Here is a 16,382-nt window from a genome sequence, read left to right as displayed (position 1 = left end):
TCCGGTGCGGGAGAGGGCGGAGACTCGGGCCTATTTAGGCTCTGGGAGTTGTGGTCCCTGGTCTCTTTCCTCTCGCGCACCGGACGGGCGGACCACCCCACACTGCCCTGTTTAGTTTCAACTCCCACCCACCCGTCCCTTTGATCAGTAGTTTGAGGGGGCGATATGCGGTAAAGAGGCCTTAGAACATTGACATGGACTTAGAGAGTGAACAGGAGTCCTCCTTGCCTACTCCCTAGGCCAGCACTGAGGGGAGAGACAGTAAGCTCTCCACACTGAGAATGGGCCCATCGGCTGGGCAGGCAAGGGTGCCAGGTTACAAGCCTCCTGGGATCCTAGGCAGCCTGGTGGGTGGGGGTTGGCCTGGATATGGCGGACAAGGACATTAATACAGTTTAAAAAAATATCCAATATTTTTATATATCTAAAACAAGAAATTATAAAAATCAGACAGTACTTTAAAAATATATACTTAGCAAGATATCCTTAATATTGCAGAAATACCTCAAAAACACACTTTGTATGAGTCAGTAGCTCTGTCCAGGGCTACCGCGATGCTGAAAACAACAAAGTTCCAGCCGACCACGTCGGAAGTGGCCAGATAAAGCATTGACAGACACAGTAAGAGTAAATCAAATCAAATCAAATAAGAGTTTATTGTTATCAGTTAATAAAAACCATCACAATATACATATAAAATAGTCCTTTTTTTAAATAATCGCTTATCTTAGCAACATGAATTAATAATGTTACAGCTCAGGAGAATGTTGTCTTTGTAAAAAACATTATCATTATAAAACATTTCAGACATTTTCACTGTTGCTATAAATCGACGTATGCCACACTAAAAGATTCCACAACTCTAAGTGTCAACATCTCAGAGCTGTTGTAACCATATATAAATATTGTCTACTCATTTTACAAAGCAAATTCCTCATGCTATGGTATGCAGCTTACAATTCTGCTTAACTGCTTTATCAGAAGCTTGCAGTTTAGCTGAGGATCTATAGGGGCCAGACTTCTCGTAATGGCTGTTCTGCACATACGTATCGCTCTCGTATTAAATAAATGTTTTAAGAATATGTGGTGTGCTTTATTCAGTTTAGGACATATCGTGATCAAATGTACAAAATCCTCCTTCAAAGCATCACATAGCCTGCACGTTTCAGGTCCTTTGTATCTCCACGCTGTTTTGTCTGAGAGGGACAGCAGTTCACCTAAACGCATGGCCAATAGTTTTTTCTTAAGATGCACCGGATATGTTCGGTGTAAATAAGCAGCTGGTTGCAATGTGACACTAGCGAATGTATTTTTGCAGTTTTATTCATGGTTTGGCAAAACGTGGTATGCAATAGACACGATAAGAGTACCTTCCTTGTTACAGCTGGCACGTTGATGCGAGCCGGTCGTGGCAACCGTTGTGGTTGCATTGCAAAATGGGAGCAGTGCAGAGTGCGGTGACCACTCAATGCGGTGCAGGCAGTGGCTTGGTGATGATCATCCAGACGGCCTCGGTGAGACCAAGGCTTAGGGTGCAGGGTGAGGCAGTGCCTGATGCAGTGCTGGTAGGTTGTGGTGCAAGTGATAGAGCCGGTTAGCGGGAACTGGCGTTGGTCAACCCAGACTGCTGTATGGGACGAGGTGGTGCATTGTGAAACTTACGAGCGGTGCCCCTAGCCGCGATGCGGTCAAGGATGTCGGAATCAGCAGCAGCAACAGCGACAGCAGGATGGCGAAGTGAAGCGAGTCGGTGCAGAGTGAGGTGCCCACAGGTCACAGTGCAAGCAGTGGCTGGATGGAGGCGGCATGGGTCGGCAGCAGTGAAACCAGGGTTGCAGTGCAAGATGCGAACAATGCCTTCCTGCAGTGTCGTCAGGAAACAGAGCCAGAAACGGAGTCGGTTGTGTTTCCCTTCTTTCTGGCAACTGAAACAGCGGTTCCAGAGGTGGTGCCCAGCGGTTGGAGAAGTCTTTGCAGTCCCTGAGACTTCAGAACAGGAGGCCAATTCTATTTCAAAACTTTGGAGATACTCATCACAAGTAAAGACATTCATTCCAGTCCTTTCATTGCCCAAGGCAGATGCAGCAACTGCAAGCCAGCCCAACAAAGCAACAACACAGCAAAGGGGCAGTATTCTTCCTGGCAGCTCTTCCAGCTCTTCTTCTTGGCACTTTTCTTTATCCAGCTAGTTCTAAAATGTTGGGGTCTGGGCCCCAATATTTGTACTCAAAATACCTTTGTTCTCTCTGGCAGAGAGTGTCTGTGCTCAGTCCAAACCAGTTCTGTCCTCTCTGGTCCAGCTTCCTGGCAGGAGGTTGAGACAGCTTTGTGGAAGGCAGACCAGGCCCATTCAGGTGAAAGGAAATCTCCGCCCCCTAGTCTAAATGCAGCCCCGGTCTATAAGGCCAGCCCTGACTCATTCAGACTCTCTGGAGCCACTGCACATCCCCAGCCACTGTCACTCCAAAGCCAGAGAGTCAAGGCACAGCCTAGCAGAGGCAGACTGGAAGTCTAAGCATGAAAATACCTACTTTCTAAAAGTGGTATTTTTAAACACAGAATGTAAACATCACCCTCACTAAAAGATGCATTTTAACATTCTGAGTTCAGGCATACTAAACTTTATTTTCCTACCTTGTTCCCAGGGGTAGTTATGCTTATCAAATGTTATAAGCAAGCTCCCCTTTCTATCATATGGGAACAGGTATCCTTGCAATAGTGAAACATGAAATTGACAACCTTTCACTATCAGGACATGCCACACACATCAGGGCATGTCCCATCTTTCACATACACTGTACTCTGCCAAAAGGGGTATCTTGGGCCTACCTTAGGCGTGACTCACATGTAAGAAAAGGGAGGTTAGGGCCTGGAAAGTGAGTGCACTTGCCAAGTCGACAGTCCCAGTCTGCACACAGGCTCTGTGATGGCAGGCCTCGGTTACATTTACAGGCTGCTTATGTGGGTGGCACAATTAGTGCGCAGGCCCCCAGCGCCATTTGATTTACAGGCCCGGGCACACACAGTGGACTGTACTAGGGACTGACTAGTAAATCAAATATGCCAATCATGGAATTAATCATGGAATCATCAATCTTTAACAACAATTTACAACAGGAGCACTTGCACTTTAACTCTGGACAGCAATGAGAAAGTGTGCAGAGACACTAAACCAGCAAAAACAGAGTCAAAACCAGGAAGTCAGAAGGCAAAAAGACAGGGTAAACACGCCAAAAGATTCCAAGTCTAACACTCTTAATTAAGTCACTCTTGTAAATAGGGGGCAGCATCAAAATTAATGGGTGGTTCTGAGGAATGCCTACTGCAACCTCGTTGCCCACTCCTTTCATGCTAGTCTAGCATGAAAGGGTCCTTATTTACAAGGTGGTGGTAAGCCAAGTTAAGTGTCTGAACTCCACCTTGTAAATAAGGCATAGCCACTATCACCACAGTAACGTCTCAAAAAAGGACGTTTTTGTGGTTATAGGGCCTTGTAAATATGCCCAAGACACACCTAGCCTAACTCTAATACATCCAATATGCCACCTAGACACATACTGATGTATACAGTGACCCAACCAGGGTGATACTAATGCATACACTGACACAACTGGGCATACATTAATACAGACACTGATATGGTCAGGGATACACCAAAGCAGACATTGACTCACCCACCCAAATACTAATGCATCTAATAACACACTGATACACACTGATACACACTGACACTCTGACACAAAAATACAGTCACTGGCACATTAAAACCACAGTGTTAAGTCTCTTTGTTCGATTAGATGGTGGTTCTAAAAAGAACCTTTTTTCCTAGGAGGGTTTTTTTTAAGAATTATAATTTTTTTTCTTCTTTTTTTCAACAAAAAGGAAACAGGGTGGTAAAAAGGGTAAGGATGGGAAAATGCAAAGAAGCACCTGGCTTCAGTCTTCAAAAAACATTATGTAGTCACTGGAAGCAATAACAAAAAGAGCATTAACAACGATGTTTCTTCACTGTGCCCAAGAATGCTCTACAGAAGATACTTTTACAACAACAAGCATGTGGCATTTCAAACAGTGAATCACCCTGTCACTCAATTCTTCACAGGTAGCTGGTATTGTAATGATTGCAGCCGATGATGAATCTCCCAAGGCTGCTGTAGAGGCGGACTACCCTGCTGTAACTGCTTACTCTCACATCATCAGGTGGTAGACCCATTCATGAATTGTTTTTAGGTGCTTTCACATGGAAATTGTCCTTCGTGAATATGTCTTTGCAGTGCCTCTATCTAACTGCCTGCCACAAATATTTCACTGCACATATTTTGCTGTCACCTTCTTTTGATCAGAAGATATAGTAAAGTGCCTCCACACATCACTTACTTTTATGTGAGGTGGTGTGTCTTCCTCCTCATCCTCAACAGATTGTGGATGCTCATCTTGGACAGATGATGTAGTTTCAGCCATGGTGTAAATGCAGAGCACCACTGGTTTTTAGTTTTCCTTCTAGAGACTTCACTGGAGAAGTAACTACTTTTGGTGTGGTTGTCCATGTGCATGGGTGCAGTTTTAATATAGTCAATCAGAAGACAAGGTCTGGGTGTGCTTCTGAGTGAATGAACTAATCTGTCTTGTAAACTAAGTAACCTTGTTGTGAAACAGAGATAAGGTGATTTATATATACTTGTAAATATGTTCACACTGATGTGATTAATAACAATAAACGGGTGTACATATTTGCTGTGATCTATAACATTTTCACCAAATCTGCAGATTCAGACTCATGGTGGATTAGTCTCGATCATGTGAGAGTAGTAGTCTGTCTGTCTTTACGGACTTGCGAAGGTACCGCGGTACCCCAAAAATATTTTTCTTTAAACAAAATGTGTTTAATTACATTAAAAAGCTACATACACTTTACAATAACTGCATATGTGATTTTTATGTTTTTACAAGTCTCCTAGTAAATTAAGTTAAAAAAATGTCTACAGTACAAAAAAAACTAAATTAAAATTCAAAATCAATTGCAATACACTTAGTATTAAACATGAACCTCACAAATTAGCTAAAATAACTAAACATTAAAGGGACAAAATACCATAGAAACCTTTGAAATTCACTGAAAAAAAACAAACGTTACAGGGACATTATAGGTAGGAAATAGTAATTAAAAAAATCTTAGAAATTCACTGAAAAAACAAAGGTTACATGGACATTATAGTTAGGCTCAGATTTCACTGGTACAAAACCATATAGGTTCAGCAGTTATAGTTACTTGAGCTTACACCCCTGCAATGCACTGCTTATTACCGCACAAATTAGATCACTCATGACATGATCAGAGTGGGTAAAGTCTCCAAAGGAGAGAGACATGTTCCCAGAGAAAGACTAATCTATAGGATACTATAGGATCGCGGTGAGTAGGCAGCTGCCTGACCTCACCAGACAATCTCTGGGGGTAAAACCCTTGATGTGATACTTGGCACAAATTGCCAACAGCGACTTTTAAGAAAGCTCAGCAGCGATTTTAAAAACTTAAAACTGTTTACCTTGCTTATTTTGCATATTGTCTTAAAATTTCAATTGTACTCGCTCACCTACACATCTTTCCGGGACCCGCCTCGGTCCCTGCAGCTGATTGCTGTTTGTGTGGAGGGCGTGGAGGCCAAGCACTCGAACGCGCAGGGCATTTCCGGCAGTGGAGGAGGCGTAGCAGTCTCTCCGCCTCACACGCTACAAAAGCCAATGTGTTAGCGTGCGCTTAGGGGATCGCGTGAGTAGACGGCTGCCTGACCTCACCAGACAATCTCTGGGGGTAAAACGCTTGATGTGATACTTTGCACAAATTGCCAACAGTGACTTTTAAGAAAGCTCAGCAGCGATTTAAAAAACTTAAAACTGTTTACCTTGCTTATTTGGCACATTGTCTTAAAATTTCAATTGTACTCGCTCACCTACATATCTTTCGAGCTCCCGCCTTGGTCCCCGCAGCTGATTGCTGTATGTGTGGAGGATGTGATGGCCAAAAGCCAATGTGTCAGCGTGCGCGCAGCAGATGTGCGCAGCGGGCGCGTCGTTGGCCGCCAAAGGCGTGCCAAAGGCGTGCCAAAGGCAAGCCCGTCTGCGATCGTCCGCACCCGAATGGGACCAGGGGGCCAGGACCCCTGCTCCACGAAACACTTACTTCAGAAACATTTTAACCTACTCCAGAAAGGCCCTTATTGAGCTGAACACACCTGCCCCAAACTGTATTAAAACCTCTCCTGAATTGACAGAAGGACTATTTTCATGTCTCAAATGCAAATGGTGCAGTCTAGCAACCCTAGAACTCATACCCAATACATGGACAAACGGCGTAAGAACTAAGGGCCCGATGTAGGTGGCTCATTACCGGTAGGTAAACCCGAACTTCGGTAAATTTCAGGCTTAACGACCGGTATTGAGCCCTTTGCTATGTAGGTGATGATGATTCGGTAAATACAGAATCAGTATTTACCAATTCGGTATTTACCGCATCATTATTTACCGATTCGGTATTTACCGAATCGGTAATTGGCATGTAGGAAGCACTTTTAAGGGTGCTTATGTGCTCTATGGATTCGTTATTTACCACCAACTATTAGTGCACACAAGTGTATTTGTAAATAGTTAGCTAAGTTATGCTATGCTTATTTGTTAATTGTTTTGCTTAAGTTGTTTTGTAATGTGTTGATAAAATGTATTTGTATAATTATGAAAATGTATATTAGTAATTTTAGTTCACAAAAACACCCACACAGATACTCATACATAAATGTGCACACCTATAGAGGCATTTATACAGGTAGTGACACACCCACACATACACTCAGAGTGCCACTCAAAATCCTATACAGTAACTCACACGCCAAGGCACACACCTATACAGTGACTCATATGCCCAATTATACACTGATACACCCACTCTCACACTCAAACACATATACCAATACAGCTACTCACATACCCAGTCATACACTGATAAACCTACTGACACATTCATGCACAGATCAGTGCAGCCAATACCACATAGACACTCTCTGATACAGCCAGTGACAGACCCAGGCTCACACTGACACAACCTCTGACATACCTAGAGATACATCAATACAGTCACTGACCTACCCAGACACACACAAATACAAATATTGATACACCCAGCCACATTCCAATACAGAAGCTGACACACCCAGACACATATTTATACAGGCAATTACACATCCAACTGATACAGCCACATCTAGGCAAACACTAATACATCAACTAACACACCCAGGTACACAGTGCCAGACCGAGAGGCTTACTAATGCAGACACTCACACATCCAGGCATACAGCAATGCAGACATTGACACAGCCAGCCAAAGATTAATGCATCCAATAACACACCCAGGCACACACTGACATTTCCACTGAGGTAGTCAGAGACGTAGCAATGCAGAAACGTATACACTCAGGCATACAGCATTGCAGACACTCAGTCAATTAGTAATGTATGAAATAACAACCCCAGGCGCTGATGTGTATGCTTACACACCCAGGTGCATACTGATGCATAAACTGACACACAGGTGCTGTCACTGAAACTTTAAAAACAGACAGTTAGCTCTTTGTTTGAGTGTATGGTGGTTCTAACAAGAACAGTTTTTGTCTTTATGATCTTTTTTAACAGTTTGAAAAAAATTGTGGAACAAAAAGTGAACAAGGTAGTAAAAAGGGTAAGGGTGGGGAAATGCAAAGAAGCAACTGGCTTTAACCATCAACAACCATTATGTAGTCACTGGAAGCAAGAAAAACAGAAAATTCACAAAGATGCTTCTTCACTGCGCCCACAGAATGCACCCACAGAATACAGAGAAGTGTGGCTCACTGGTTAGAGCAGGTAGACCCTGAAGCAGAGGTCAGACCCGGGATCAGGGTTTGATTCCCGACGCGGCAGGGTGTTGAGCTCAAATGTCCACGGACTCGATAATTCTCGCTTCGGTGCCTGACCTAATCATGGGTTCACACTCTGCAACTCTGGGCATTAAGCTTGCTTAATCTCCACAACGGCCCCCCGCGGCGGGATGCCTGGCTTTCACCTTGGGGATGCCCTGTAGGGGCTATCTCACAGGGAAAAACCAGGACGGGTTCCCAAGGCAAGCGCGGAGATACCCCTTCGGGGGTCGATTCTGGCGCTATATAAGAAATGTAACAATAATAATAATAATAATAATAATAATATAGCGACAAGCATGTGGCATTTCGACTCAGTGAATAACAATGTCACTCAATTCCTCACAGACAGCTGATACTGTAAGGAGCAAAGATGACAGCTTCATAGTTTGAAAGATAGTTTTGTTTTCAAATGAAGATTGCTGTGATTCTGTTGTGTCCAGCCAGTTTCAGTTTTAATTAGGGAATGTAGTACCAAAACATTACATTAACTCCTTTGTGGAAGATAAAAAAGACTCTTGAATTTTGGAGAACTTTTCCAAGACATTACCCCTGAATGAGTCTGAAACATTGATGATACATGTACAAGAAATACCAAATGTAAATGTCCAGTATTTGTAAAGCGCGAACAAGTACCCAAGGGCGTCAAGGCACTGGAGGCAATCAGGTAGAGTACGCAAGCTCTTGCCCAGAGTCACATGGTGCTGGGCTGATCTGCTGCCAGCGATCGAACCGTAACACCCCGAGATTCAGAGCCAGGCGCCCTGTCCACAGTGCCACACCTCTTCCCTATTCAGCTTACCCACTTTAACTCTTTAAATAGGCAGTGCAGTGTCCAGATGTTACTTTAGCTCCTTCTTGAAAGATAATAGCTATAGTGGTATAAATTCTTCCAAAAATTTACATTTGTCCAGCTTTTAAGTTTGTAATCTCACTTGACAGTTTAGATCCATCTGCTCTGCATTGTTGTAACATTAATATAAGGTATTTCCCAGTTCTTTGTAGATGCAACATAGACCTAACATCTGATCTACAATTTCGGCAGAACATATTTTGTTTTTCTGTCAAAAGCCACAGTTTTGCAATCTGGTAGTGCTGAGTACAGAAATCGCTCAGAATTGATATGAGTGCTGGATGTAAATAAGAAATCTTCACAGTCATTGTTCCCATTTGTAACTCAGTCCAAATCAGTAATCAATATCCACTTCTTCTTCTTCTAGAACTACAAGCATGATCATTATAAATTTTCGTGCCTCTTTAGAGTAAGTATTTGTGATCTGCTACATATATCTAAAAGGTCTCAAATGCCTTAAGTAGAATGCATTACAGTTCTGTTACTGCGTAAAGATTGGACATATGATACAGTGCAGAACAGATTGTCTTACCTAGTTTTTCTTTAATTTGATATACAAGATGTGGTAAATGAGACACCTGAACTATTTTCCAATTGGCATCCTAAAATAACTCCCTCATTTTCCAGTTTTTTTTCTTAACACCTTCTAACTTGTGCTGGTTTCCTTTCTTTTCCTGAACATCAATAGAACCGTTCGTAAGCTTCAGTTTTGGACAGATGACCTTTTCTTCAAAAATAGGGTACTGGCTTAAACGATGATCATATAGGCTTCTTAACCGATTGCACTCTTTTACACAGCCTGCATCAGCACTGACTTTCCTACCATCAAATTAAACTAAAAACAAACATGACAATGCTTTAACTCGGGATAATGCTACATATGACATACCTTCTTTAACCCTTTCGATGCTGATGACGAGCTCAGCTCGTCATGTTGCACAGTTGAGCTGTGCTGATGACGAGCTGAGCTCGTCATGAAAGAATGGAAAGAATCAAAAGTCAGCACCGGAGGGGAAAACGCCTAGCAGCCAAGGTGTTAAATACTGTATTTCAAAGAATAATAAAAGTTGTGCCTCGAATGAAATCTTAAGATTTATATAGTTACAGCATATGCTAGAGTCACTTGAAACTGTTGACACAGCGCATATAAGTCCTTTATAAGCAAAAAACAAACAATACTTCACCCAATCTGCTTCACATCATCAATCGGATCACATTTTATAGTCAAATATTCATCCTCATCCCTTTAGAGAATTAAGAAAATCAATAACTTTACACATAGCACCATTTACTAACCCTTCCTCCACATTCAAATAACGCTGCAATAATATTTAACAGTTTTTGCAAATCTGTCACCGCTTCTCTAATCCTGCAGTCCTTGATACATACTTCTACAAAGAATCCAATTTTGCTTGGGGTTTTTCAGTTAGTAGTATTGTTACTCCCTGCTGTTCCATTTTATCGATAGCTGTAATTTCCAAAATATCTTCTTTCTCCAGCTTCAGTAATTGTTTGTTAAAGTTCAGTGCAGGCATTAGACAGACTATGAATTTGTCTTTTTCAATGATATCTTACATTAATTAGTTGTGCTGGTTTTGTTAGATGAAAATAGTTTCTTGTAAGTTGACCTTTCAGGTCATGTTTTCCATCCTTTGTCAGAACTCCTACAAAAATGTCCTTAAAGATATGTCCATACTCCACATCAGATGCTTGACACATATTCTTCACTAGTCACTTGTCTTTCAAGTTTAACCAAATATTTACTTGTCAATGCTTCCCAAAGAATTTCTTGTTTCATTATGGAGAAGAGTCCTGAAAACAGGCTGTCCTTTTATGGGGGTAAGTTGCAGTAGGTCACTGAAAATAATTAAATGCTTTCCTCCGAACAGCATATCATTTTGGTTTTAAAATGTGCTTCGGGGGCGTGGCCAAGATGGCGAGGTGAGCGGACGCACTCTCCGCGAGCTCCTCCGACCACGGAGCCCTAGACCGTGATAAACTGCCGATCTCCCCCCGTTTGGCACCGGAGCAGTGGCGGACACTGAGTGACCGGCAGACGCCTTTGCGCTGGCCCCCTGTGCGGCTCTGGAGCCGACTCTTGGAATCCTTGGGAGAGGCGGAGACGGTGGTCGGCCATCTTAGCAGTCTGCCTGGCGACCGGCCGAAGCACTGTGGGGCACTAACCCCGGACGGAGTGGCGGCGAGGCTCCCGGGCCGCCCAACACCAACAGGAGGCAGTCACCGGCGTAGCCCTGAGCCGGACCCGAGAGCTTGACAACGGCCGGAGCGGTGCGGAGTGCCGACGCGAAGAGGGAGTGGGGCAGAGCTCCGGCTCCCGGCCCTGTATACGTGAGGCCGGGGACGCGGCCTGACACAGAGACTTTCCTGGCTGCAGCTGGAGGCCGGACTGCCGAGCGGCGGCTGAGGCTGTTGGGGGACGGGCCACGGTGAGTTTTGGGGCCCGAGTCAGAGGCTGGGGGCGAACCAAAGGTGACCAGCGGAGATCCCGAAACGCGGGCGGCTGGGGAGCCGCTGCGCAGGGCCAGGACTGCGGCCTGTGGGCGAGCGCACATAGCCCCTGCCACGAACGGGCTATCGTGGGGAGACTGGCACCGGAGAGGCCCGAACGACCCCGGGGCACCAGCACTAGCACTTGGCAGCAGAGGACTACCTAGCACCTACGGGACCTAAACTACGCCGGGGGCACGGGCGGTTACACCTGGCTGTGGAGCAGGACCAGCAGCGCTCGGTCGCGGCCCGCGACTATGGACTAGGCCGGACTGCAGTGGGGTTGCCACCGGAGCAGCACAAGCACAGGTAGGGGGTGACGAAGGGGCCCCTCCCAGTGCGGTCCACAGCCAGGCAGTGGGGAACAGACACTCGGCGTCCAGAAGAGGGGGCCAGCACACGACCGCCGGTGCGGGCCCGGGCGCAAGGCCGGGGTTGCGGCCTAGTGACAGGAAGCCCTCCGTGCCTCTCCAGCGGGCCGAGGCCCGAGACCCCACACCCGCCCCAGAAGGGGACTTGAGATCGGCGATAGCGGGGCCTCGAGAAGGCGGTGCCATGAGAGGGCGACATAGCGAAGGAGCTGGGTCCTGGACTGGATCTACTACTGCTGGTTGGGCCTGGTGGAAGAGTGGGACGCTATCGCACTGATAGGAGACACGGGCGAGCGGCCGCAGGTGTCGGAAGGGCCGCTGCCCCGGCGCAGATCACGGCACGGGCGGGCCCTGGGAGACGGGGTCCGGAGCAGCCTCGGCCACAGACCTGGACCAGCCTGGGAGGGTTCCTGCGAGGCACTGCTTGCCCTGAGTGCCATTCCGGTGAGCTGCTGACGCCTTCGGTGTGGGATGACTGGTCTGCACGGCACGGACCCACGTTGCCTGGTCCCGACATCCTCCATCCAGACCACGGGGCGAGTGCGAGGGAAGCATCGGGGATCCAAGCTGGGAGGAGCAGCCCACTGGGTCGAGTGAGAGGGAGGCTGAGACTCTGAGCGCCCTACATGATCGGGTTGGGTCGGCCCGGAACTCTTGATTACCTTTACGAAGCTCTACTTGGTGAGCAACCCCGTCGGTGTAATGGCTGGCAACAGAGGAGGCAAGAAGGGGGACCAGACTTTGCAGGACATGCTTACTAGAGGCCCGGCGAGGCAAGATAAGGGACAGCAATTATCGAGCCCCGCGAGCAGCTCCCAAGGGGCCGTGGGAGGTGGGCTCCCTGTGACCAGATCATTCCTGGAGTCTCTCTTCAGCTCGCTCCGGGACGATTTCGACGCACTGAAACAGGAGGATATCCTAGCCTTCCTGCCAGACTACCCCTTGAAGGAGCGGATCGTCCGTGAAGCATGACGGCAACAGCCCCTGAGATTCCGGGGACACCAGGTAGCCCTTTTCCAGGACCTGTCGGTGATCACGCTTCAAAAGCGCAAGACTTTCAAAATTGCAACAGACTTTTTGAGTGACCACAACACGCAATACTCCTGGGGCCACCCTTTCCGGCTCATCTTTCGGTGGAATGGAACGCTCCACCAACTTCGCGCTCTTCAGGATACCGTAGCGTCCTGGGGATCACCGCGACTGACGACGCTGTTCCCACCCCGCGCCGGCGTCGCATCACCAGGGATGGTTGGCAATCGGCACCAGGGAGGCGATCCTCTGCATCCTCGGCGCGACCGGACTCGCCCACCATCAGAGCGGACATGGCTGAGGAGATTCAGGAGGTAACAAGGTCCACTGCGGCTGGTGAGGTAGCTCTGACAACTTGAATGGCCTCCGGGGAGATCGACACAGCTTTACTGAAGATGCAGGTTTGGGCGTCTGGGGGAGAGGGGGTGGCGGGTGAGTGGGTAGTGGCTTGACGTCCACGTGAGTAACTTCCTACAGACTTGTCCGTTGAGGACCGGACTGGGAAAATGGGTCCTTGGGCCTGATTGGGAGAAGGGGGGGGGGAAGAAGGGAGTTGTTGGGGTCAGTTTGGTTGTGGTTTGTGGGGGTGGGCAGGGTGGGAGGAAATTGGAGAGTTTCCAGCAGGGGTTGGGGAGCAGGGAGGGGGAGTTGGGAGTTGGTTGCGGGTAGGGAGGGGGGGGTCCATCCAGTGCTCTTGGTATGTTCGCGCAGCCCTGAGGGGGGTGCCCATGCCCGTCTGGCCCACGACCTGTCACTCATGGATACTGATCCATTGCTCCAACTCCTTTGGTTTAATTACTTATGGCGACCCTTAAGGTGGTGACCCTTAATGTCAAGGGGCTCAACAATCCAGTTAAGAGGAGAGCGGTCCTGTCTCTATTGGAGGGTACGCAAGCTGATATCTGTCTTCTGCAGGAGACTCACTTACTGACGCGTGATTGCCATAAGATGCTCTCACGCAAGTTCCCCACACAGTTCTTTTCCTCGAACACTTCCAAAACAGGGGGGGTTGCAATCCTGGTATCTGGTTCCTTCCGGGGGGAGGTTCTCCACAAATTCGCAGGGCAAAAAGGGAGACTTTTGGCGTATAGATTCAAACTGGGGTCACTGGCGCTTACCATCGGGAAGATATACAGTCCAAACGAGCACGCTCGTTTGCTCAGTCCGCTTTATTTTCTTCTTAACAGCGTGTTGCGCATGACTTAAACTGTGATATTTTAAAAGCATTGTGAGAATTGATTTTACGAATTTTCCCCATTTGTGACACTAGATTAAAATAGTGCACACACTTGCACACATACACGCTGAAAACACATCATTACCTGAGCACTCGCTCGCTTCCCCGCCTCCCCGTGATTGTGTATCGGGGAGGAGAACACCACTTCCGGGTTTGCTGAGCGGTTAGCGCTCTAGCGGACAGGCTGACGGGGCTATTTAGCCCTCGCCCCTTCTGAGCGCGCAGCGTTCGCGCGCAGGGGAGCCGAAGATACCGCCGAAGAGTAGCCAAAGAGTGGCCCGTCTGCGCCCGTCCGCGACTGGACGGGGCTAGGGGCCACCCACCCTGTCCTTGCCACTATGGACTGTTTTAGGCCAACTCCCGTAATCAGGTACGCCTCACACACTCTGAAAGCACTACAACACCAGGAGAAATATACCTGTACCGCTAAAACCTTACGCTGCCCAGAGGGCCCTTTTTCATGCCTTACTTGCGGATTTCAGGCTATGGACTCCTATATTATTGCTGGACGGCCCACTCACAATATAGGCCCCCAAGGAGGCGTAAAAAGTTTTTTGCTGAACCTCAGATCCCTCCCGAAACATCATACACAATTATGGGATACCATTCATAGTATTCAACCAGAGATTTGCTTCCTAACGGAAACTTGGTTGAAACCCCACACTACCCCTACCATCACTCTGGGGATACCCATAGGATACAGAATCCTCCGGCTTGATCGACCTGTGAAAATAGGAGGTGGAATCGCCATCATATATAAGGACACTCTGAATATCAGAGTCTTAGACCAAGTCATGCTACCTACCATGGAAGTGTTAATTTTCCATCTGGCATTCAGCCCCAAGGTATACTGGCGAGGAGCATTAGTTTACCGTCCGCCTGGGCCTAATGCGGGGTTCTCTCTTGCCCTCACTGAACTGTTAGCTCCTCATTTGAAAGCTAACGGAGATTTTATTCTCTTAGGAGATTTTAACTTTCATGTTGATATTAAGGATCACCCGGACACTAAAGTTTTTCTCGCGGACCTTGCTCTCTTAGGTCTCCATCTTAGAAACAGTGAACCCACTCACTCAGGTGGCCATATTTTGGACTTGATTTTCACTTCACATCCGAATGTTCACTGTTCTTCCCCTAAATACATTTTTTGGTCTGACCACAAATTGATTAATTTCTCCTTCACCCACCTTACTAATCCTATGAATCGCTCGCATTCCCAGCATATTAAACGCAGACCCTGGCATAAAATAACTTCTGCTAAACTCATGCAAACATGGGAACAGCCAACACTCTCCAACTCTGACAACATCAATACTGCTCTCTTTAAGTTTAATTCCACCCTGACGATGGCTATTGACACTCTTGCCCCTCAGAAAAACGTAAAAAAACCTACCATGGCCAAAAGGGAAGCTTGGTACACCGAGGCCCTAAAAACTGAAAAGCAGGGATGCAGAAAATTAGAGAAAATTTGGAGACGAACAGGCAAGGAGGAAGATAAAACCCGTTATCTGGAAGTAATGACCTCCTATTATAAAAATATCAAAAAGGCCAGGAAAGTAGGCCTTACAGCCCAAATTGAAGAGGCAGGTAACTCTACAAGAGAGCTTTTTAAAATCATTCAGACTTTCACTAATCCTGAGGTGTGCGAGAGCCCAGATACTTTCACCCAGGTCTTGTGTGATGATATATCTCAGTTCTTTGAGGACAAAATAGAAGGGATATACAAAAAAATCACTGCAGTCTCAGATCCTTTGGGAAACGAGGTCCCTGAAATGTCCCCTATACTGACCCCTGTAACGACCCTTCGGGTAATCCCAGAAATAACTTTTGAGGGCCTGACCATACTTATTCATCAAGTAAAGACTGGCTCCCCCACTGATTTGCTACCTGCCAAACTCATTTCCCCTCTTATTGACATAGTAGGACCTTCCATCCAGAAATTACTTAATCTCTCCTACACTGAGGGCTTGCTCCCATCAGCCTGGAAGGAAGCGGTGGTGAACCCCATACGCAAAAATTCCATCTTGCCCTGGTCTGAACTCTCCAACCTTCGTCCGATTTCTCTCCTTCCTTACATCAGCAAACTGGCAGAGAAGCATGTAAACACCATTCTTTCCAGTTTTATCGAAGCAACAGGGGGCCTGGACCAATCACAATCTGGGTTCAGGCCCAACCACAGCACTGAATCAGCCCTTCTTTCTGTGACTGATCAGATCAAAATGTCACAGGACAGAGGTGGCTCCATGATTCTAGTGCTGTTGGACCTGTCTGCAGCCTTCGATACCGTGGATCATAACATCCTTCTCAGCCGTTTGCAAGGAGTAGGAATCGGAGGCCCTGCACTATCTTGGTTGGAGAGTTTCCTTTCCGGGAGGTCACAATCTGTCAGCCTGGGCCCCTTCCGCTCCACCTCTAGGGGGCTCACAAAGGGGGTGCCACAG

The sequence above is a fragment of the Lissotriton vulgaris genome, chromosome 3_2, assembly GCF_964263255.1.
Source record: "Lissotriton vulgaris chromosome 3_2, aLisVul1.2, whole genome shotgun sequence".
NCBI lineage: Eukaryota > Metazoa > Chordata > Amphibia > Caudata > Salamandridae > Lissotriton > Lissotriton vulgaris.
The sequence above is the reverse complement of the archived record's forward strand: the minus strand, read 5'-3'. Positions refer to the sequence as shown.